Below are 8,745 nucleotides of genomic sequence, written 5' to 3'. Positions count from 1 at the left end.
ATTAAATGCCAGACTCCCTGAGAGTCACTTATGTAACTAGAAGCACTTGAGTGATTTTGTTGCAAGAAGTCATTTTGTCTTCAAAAGTGCTGCATACAGAATTCCTTATCTTGCCTAGCTCATTATTTGTAACATTAAGGAAATGATTTAAAAAACTCAACAAAAAGTTTAAACTTTTATATGCTAGAAAAAATGAGAAGGAAAAAAAGCTAAGGCCTGTGAAAGATGTTTAAAAGGTAGGGTGAGAGTGGGGTATTACTCAAAGCAAGCTTATGGAATTAACCACATGAAGTATTTAGGCTCTCAAATCCTGTTAGATGCATGATATTCCAAAAAAGTGTACTTAAATATATATTTTATATATATGTGTGTGTGTATATATATATATATATATATATATATATACACACACACACACATATATTTGGCTTTCATAAACGTGCTTTCTGGCTTAAAGAAGGGACAAGCAATTGCAAGATGATGTGTTCAAAGAAGGCAATATGATACAGGCACGAGATTTAATTTCACCTCACATGATTTTTCACAAAGTATAAAAGGTTGTCAGATTCAGTGAAACAACTGCTGGATTTTATGTCCTACAGCTATTTTATTTGCTTTATGGCCAAATCAAATGGAAATAGTAACTCATCTGTTGGCCTACTGATACTTTTTTTTTAATCCTTTACAAGTATGTTGTGCAAAAACAAACAGCAAGCACACTTCCCTGCACTGTGAGTGGAGGTTTAAATCCAAAAATCTGTTCTTCAGACGGCCAAACGTAGTCACTGACTTCACAAGTCAATAAAAAGGTCGTAGTGTCCATCTGCAATCCTACCACCACCCTCAAGAAATACAAATAAAACCACAACATTTCAATCTGCTGATCAAGTCACCACAAATATATTCGTTTATCATTACATGCATTTGTTCCAAACTGGCTCTCAGGGTTTTATGAATTCCAAATGTACTTTTTGAGATGTTCAGACTGAAATATAAACATTTAAGCCCTATACTCATATATTATTGATTCCTTACTAAAGGGATGCCTCAGCATCTTCCCCCATATTACCATAACTTCCAAACAGGTATTTTCAGCAAGCATTTCTTGAGCCCCTATCATATGTAATGGGGATACGAGTTGCTATCAGCAGCTGTAAAACTTGATTTTTGCCTCAAGGAGTTTGTATCATTGTACACCTCAAAGGAAGAAATGAGGGCAGGGGGAATCAAAATACTTAAACTGTTTGTCCCAAGATCTTTTTTTTTTTTTTAACATCTTTATTGGAGTATAATTGCTTTACAATGGTGTGTTAGTTCCTGCTGTGTAAAAAAGTGAATCAGCTATACGGGGATAGCTGTATATATATATGTATATATGTATATGTATACATATATGTGTATATGTACACATATATGTATACATGTATGTATGTATATATACATATATCCCCATATCCCCTCCCTCTTACATCTCTTACGATAGCTGTATATATATGTATATATGTATATATATACATATATGTATATATTTATGTATGTATGTATGTATATATACATATATCCCCATATCCCCTCCCTCTTGCGTCTCCCTCCCACCCTGCCTATCCCACCCCTCTAGGTGGTCGCAAAGCACCGAGCTGATCTCCCTGTGCTATGCAGCTGAGAAGAACATATCTCTCACTTTATGTGACCACATTTAAAATATGTTCAGCCCCCCCACTGATGACACCATGAATTTATTTTTTTCTTTCTCCTTCCAATGGTTTGGTGACTGTCATATGAATACGATTCCAGTGACCTCTGGCCCACAAACCTCGACACACTATGGGGCCATCACAGGGCAGTGAGATTTGATACAAACATGTTCAGGCTGGAGAACATGTGTCATATGTTCTACTGGCTGGAGAGAGATTTTGCCTTTCAAGCTCTCAATCTTTATACTTAATGGAATAAACATTAGGGCACACCCACCATGTGCCCAGTATATTATATTAAGCAATGCAGATACAAAAGTGAATATGTTCCTTGCCTTCAAGAAAGCAAAGTCAGCAGAAGGCTTATAAATAACAGTAGTCTAGAAAAGCTTGTAAAGGGCAAACTTCATGCATTTTCGTACTTCTTTTCTTTCTCAGAGAGTGGCCTACCCGATCATCTCAAGGATCGTCACAGACTAACCCCTCTCCTTTAATCCTAACATTTGAACAGAATGCAAGCCCCACCTTCTGAATTCCTCTATCACTGCCAAGGCTCGGATCTGCTTTTCTCTCTGCCTGGAATGCTGCAATAATTTCTGTATTTATCAGCAACGTTTTAGTAGGAAGGGATAGAAACCTAATTCAATCTGGCCCAAGTGCAAACACAAAGAAACAGACAAAAGGTGGAGGGAGGAAATTTTCTGGAATGAAGGAAAGGTCAGGTGGCCCCTAAAATCGAAAGAGTAACTGTGGAACCCAGTACAACTACAGGGCACTTAGAGACCAGAAACTAGGGCTCCTTTCCTGCTAGTATTCGCTCCACCTGTCATCTCTGTTTCACCGAGGGCTGTGGGCTTCTCTGTCCTACTGCAGCAGGTCTGCCCAGGTAGCAGGGAGTATGGCTGCCCTGAGCTCAACAGTGCCCTGCCTCCACCGGCCACCACACAAAACTCATACCCACCTGGAACCTCTGAACGTGACCTTAGCTGGAAATAGGATCACTGACAATGTAGTCAAGTTAAGGTGAGGTCATACTAGATCAGGGTGGGCCTTAAGTCAGTGACTGATGTCCTTATAAAAAGAGGGACATTTGGACTCAGAGACACACAGTAAGATGGCTGTGGGACAGCGGAGGCTGAGATGGAATGCTGCAGCTACACACTGAGGAAAGCTAGGACTGCCTGATCCTCCCCTAGAGCCTTCAGAGACAACACAGACCCACCGACAGCTTGATTTTAGACTTCTACCTTCCAGATGTGTGAGGAAACACACTTCTTTTGTTACAAGACACCCAGTTTAAATAGATAATCAACAAGGACCTACTCATAGCACAGGGAACTATACTCAATATCGTGTAATAACCTATAATGGAAAAGAATCTCAAAAAGAATATATATAGGGCTTCCCTGGTGGCACAGTGGTTGAGAGTCCGCCTGCCAATACAGAGGACACAGGTTTGTGCCCCGGTCCGGGAAGATCCCACATGCTGAGGAGCGGCTGGGCCCGTGAGCCATGGCCGCTGAGCCTGCGGGTCCGGAGCCTGTGTTCTGCAACGGAAGAGGCCACAACAGTGAAAGGCCCACATACAGCAAAAAAAATATATCTATCTATATATGTATTATATATAGATATATATATATAACTGAATCACTTTGCTGTACACCTGAAATTAATGCAACATTGTTAATCAACTATAGTCCAATAAAAACTTTTTTAAAAAGACACCCAGTTTGTGGAACTTTCTTATGGCAACTCTAGGAAACTAATATAATGGCCAATAGCATACCCAAATATCACTTCTGTTTAGGAACCCCAAAAGAAAAACATACTTCTGTCTTCCATAGCATATTTAAAAATCTAACCCCAGAATCTGATTGGCCTTAACTCGAATCAGATGCTTATTCTTCGACAGATCAAAGCACCAAAGGAAGGCTGTAATGCCAGCACTGCACATGCCTAGGAAATGTATGCATCATTCTGACTCAAGAGAAGGGGCAAAGGATGGTAAATGGAAGTTTCACCAAAAAGCATATGAAAGGAGAAAATCTCAGACAAAAAGACAAAGTTACCAAAACAGTGGGAAAGGGATATCAAACAGACAAATTGACATCAACTATGTTCTCTTATCTCACCTTGTCCTGCCATTAATCCATTTTCCAAATTGTCGCTAGACTAGTCTTCCCCAAAGGTATCGCTCAAAATCCTTCAGCAGCTGCCTTGAATTTTCAGAGTAAAGTATCGCGTCATCACGTAACAGTGTATCATCTTCTTGCCCCTGCCTTCTGCGCCATCCCCCAAACTCACCGCACCTCCAGCTCCAGGTGCTTTCAGCACACCCCATCTCCTTACTCCTCCCTGGAACCTTCTCTCTACTTTTCTCCACTTTATTAATTCCTATTCAACCTTTAGGATTACATTTAAATATCAACAGTAACATGCTTCTATGCACATTACCTCACCTCTCTAGCTTCAGAGGTCTCCTTTGCAATATGAGGGCTGGGCATTATTAATTTCAGGATAAATCTCTTCAAACCTCAGTGTGCTTCCTGGGTAACTGACAAGTTAAGTCTCTGCTTTCTTCTGTGAGTCCAACAGGGCTGACAGAAACCATAGAAACACTCTAAATGACTGCTAGCAAATTGTTATCTATCTAGCAATAAAATGTTTCCTGTCCACTGGAAAAAAAAAAAGTACCATGTGAGTGTTGTGAGTTACGTTTTATTTGGGAAGTTTTATTTAGGGGCAAAATGAGGACTGTAGCCCGGGAGACAGCATTTCAGACAGCCCTGAGAAACTGCTCCACAGATGTAGGGGAGAGGTCAGTATATGATTTTAGTAAAGGGGGTATGTACAGTCAAGCACACATTTTAGCAGAGGCTTGCTGTTCGTCATGAGGCTCAGATGTCACCATTAATGATTTTAGTGCTTTTCTAGGTATGAAGAGATGTAAGAACTGGGCTCATAAAATCTTCTCCTGAAAATATCCAACTATCTGAAGGCTTGTTCTGCCATTTTCTTCCACAGCACAGAATGCCTCATTCCTAATCTCCACCCTGAACTCCATTCAGGGTGTGCTGCAGGTCAATGGCTGCAGTGGCTAGTGACTTAATCCTTGTAGAGGCAGATGTCGAGTGCCAATTTTTTGTTGGCATTCCTAATTCTGAAATCCTAGATTTGCTGTGAGCAATTCGGAAGCTAGAAAGAGTTGTGATGCAGCAGATGAAAGAAACCACTTATTTCAAAAACATAGTGCAAAGAGTAAAGGAAGATACTTTGGAGGGTTATTGTGAAAGACCTGAGTCCCTCTTGGATACATTCCCTGGTTTCATTCTATCTGGAAATCCCATATAACTTATGCCCTGCACATCATCATAAAATCCAGATAAGATTTCAGGGGACAACTCATAAGCTAGTATCTTTTATTCATACCTCAACATTAATTGTCATATGTAGACCTGAACCACCTAAGCTCTAGACTCAGACTACTTTGGTTCAAACATATGTTCTGCCATTACATACATGACCTCAGGGAACTTATTCAAATTCCTAAAGTTTCTAAAGTTCTGTAAAACTGGGACAATAATAGTACTTTTCTCATAGGGGTCATATAAGGATTTAATGGCCTAAGACATATAAAGCACTTAGAACAGAAGCTGACATACAGTAAGTGTTTGATAAATGTTTTGATTACATTATCTCCAGTCTTTTAGCAGGACCGTAACCGAATAAAGGAAAGTTCAGGGTGGGGGAGACAAAGAGCATGGGGCAGACCCCATGTACGAGAGGGGCTGGCAAGACAGCTAATGGAGAAGGAAAAGAGAGATGCTACACCTGGCCTCTGGAGGCGTCCGTGCTTTAGCAGGAGCTGGCGTTCATTCGGAAAAGTTGAATAACAGCTACTGATTCGGGGCCAGTCATTGCTCTGCCATAGCCTCTCTCAAACTGGAAGCTCCTGTAGTTGGACTGCAAGTAGAATTCTCATCTTCATTTTTTTCCCCTGCTTCTCCATGCTAACTTCTGGTAGGAAGGGGAAACTTTCAGTGATGCAGCTCATAGCTCCTCTATAATCCAGCAGGGAAAACATTTTCGTATATGGTGTGGTGACACCCTGCTCTCCTAGCTCAAAATGGTGTGAGGGGGCTTCCCTGGTGGCGCAGTGGTTGAGAGTTCGCCTGCCGATGTAGGGGACACGGGTTCGTGCCCCGGTCCGGGAGGATCCCACATGCCGCGGAGCAGCTGAGCCCGTGAGCCATGGCCGCTGAGCCTGCGCATCCGGAGCCTGCGCGTCCGGAGCCTGTGCTCCGCAACGGGAGAGGCCGCAACAGTGAGAGGCCCGCGTACCGCAAAAAAAAAAAAAAAAAAAATGGTGTGAGGGCCTGCTGAACATGTCAAAAGTTTTATAACAAGCGTTACGAAAAGAAATCACACAAAGTGATGAGAGATGTCATTTTAGACCTAGTTACTGTATTAGGGTTGTTAAGGGAAACAGAACCAACAGGATATGTGTGTATGAATATTTATACATGTATATATGTATACAGAGATACAGATACAGACAGAGACTTCGAGAATTGGCTCACATGAATGTGCGGGCTGGCAGGTCCAAACACTGCAGAGCAGGCAGGCCAGAAACCCAAAGAAGAGCTGATGTGGCAGCTCAAGTTCAAAGGTAGTCTGCTGGTAGAATTCCCTCTTCCTTGGGGAAGGTCAGTCATTTTTCTCTAAAGACCTTCAGCTGATTGGGTGAGGTCTGCCCACATCATGGAGGGTAATCTGCTTTACTCAAAAGTCTACTGATTTAAATATTAATCTCATCTAAAACATATATTCACAGCAACATCCAGACCACTGGTTGACCAAATATCTGGGTACCGTGGCCTGGCCAAGTTGACACATAAAATTAACCATCACAATTACCAATTAGTCTTCTTCTTTCCCAAATCCCAAGGAAATGCTTCCATTTTAACCAACCAGATACTAGTTAGACTAGCATTATATCTCTGTCTCTTTCTAAAGTAACAAAGACTATTTCAACTACAAATTTTGTTTTATTTCTACTCTTTCTTGAAAAAATAAAGCTTTCAGCCCCAAATTCTCTGAGTGCAGTATCATTAGGTTCCAAAGTGCATGTTTCCACATATAGTCATACTATGGAGAACCATACCCCAGAGGCAGCTCCTTAAAATTGGTGTGAATTCATGAAAAGATGCTCAATATCACTAATTATCAGAGAAATGAAAATCAAATCTACAGTGAGGTACCACCTCACACCGGTCAGAATGGCCATCACTAAAACATCTACAAATAACAAATGCTAGAGGGGATGTGGAGAAAAGGGAACCCTCCTATATTGTTGGTGGGAATGTAAATTGGTGCAGTCACTATGGAAAACAGTATGGAGGTTTCTTAAAAAACTAAAAATAGAATTATCATATGATTCAGCAATCCCACTCCTGGGCATATAACCAGACAAAACTATAATTCAACAAGATACATGCACTCCTATGTTCATAGCACCGCTATTCACAATAGCCAAGACATGGAAACAACCTAAATGTCCATCGATAGATGAGATAAAGAAAATGTAGTACATATATTCAATGGAATATTACTCAGCCATAAAAAGAATGAAATAATGCCATTTGCAGGTGGACCTAGAGATTATCATACTAAGTGAAGTAAATCAGAAAAAGAAAGACAAATACCATATGATATGGTATGATATGACATCACTTATATGTGGAATCTAAAATATGACACAAATGAACTTATCTACGACCCACACAGAGAACACACTTGTGGTTGCCAAGAGGGTGGAGGGGTGGGGGAGGGAGGGATTGGGAGTTTGGGATAAACAACAACGTCCTACTGTATAGCATAAGGAACTATATTCGATATCTTATGATAAACCATAATGGAAAAGAATATGAAAAAGAATATATATATGTATAACAGAGTCACTTTGCTGTACAGCAAAGATTAACAACATTGTAGATCAACTATACTTCAATATTTTTGTAAATATTAAAGTTTATTAAGTATAAAGAAATGAAACTGGAGAGGTAATCATAAGCTAATATAAAATACATGTGAAAATACTGGAGGAGTCACAGGCCACAGTGTCAGTACAAATCTGTAAGGGATGTTAGGACATTGCAACTTGGCTGCTTCTATGTATGAGTTCATGGATAAAGGGCTAAACCATGATGCTATCAGAGGGAACTTAGTGCACTGGACATGAGATCAAATGGTCGTGAATTCAGTGATATATCTTGAAGAAAAGATATGATGCCAGATTCCTAAGCCTTCTCCCTAACTGTGATTTGTGCTTTATGCTTTTTTCTTCCCTCTGTCTTTGAGAATCTAGGAGCCAGAACACTGTCTCTGGAGATAAGTAATTAGTTGTTATTTATTCCTCTCTGTTAACTTGAATGTGAATGTCTCCATTTTTCTGTTTTGACACTGATAATAAGAACTGCACCATGAGTCAACATTTACAAGATGCATTGAAATCCTGAAACTAGGAGTATGGAGTGAGGATTACAATTTCTCACCAGAAAATGACCTCCAAGGTCTCTTTGTGTCCTGAGATGCTGTGATAGGCTCCGTTTGGTGTCCATTCATCATAACCAAGGGGCCAAGGTCAAGGATGCAATAGCAAGAAGCCCTGGTCTAGCTCAGACACTAAAATGGTGGGAAAAGAATGTGCTCTCAGCATCTTACATTAACAGCCAATAAAATTCAACATATCTTAAGAGCGAATGATAAAAATGAAAGAAAATTAACTTTAAAACTCAAAACAGAATTGGGACAGGGCAGAAGACCTAGTTGGGAAACGGAGTCAACTCTAACTTTCAAGGAACATTATACTAGCAAAGGAGAGAGGAACACGTTTCTTTTTTTTTTTTTTTTAATATGAAAGGAAGTTAAACAGCCACATTTCTATCAAATCAGGAACAGATTTGAGCAGCCACAATTTGCCAGGATGATTGGGCTACCTAAATTACTTAATTGGATGAGGGTCATTTGATCATAGTAACTGATATTGCTT

Source organism: Mesoplodon densirostris, chromosome 11 (assembly GCF_025265405.1).
Source record: "Mesoplodon densirostris isolate mMesDen1 chromosome 11, mMesDen1 primary haplotype, whole genome shotgun sequence".
Taxonomy (NCBI): domain Eukaryota; kingdom Metazoa; phylum Chordata; class Mammalia; order Artiodactyla; family Ziphiidae; genus Mesoplodon; species Mesoplodon densirostris.
The sequence above is the reverse complement of the archived record's forward strand: the minus strand, read 5'-3'. Positions refer to the sequence as shown.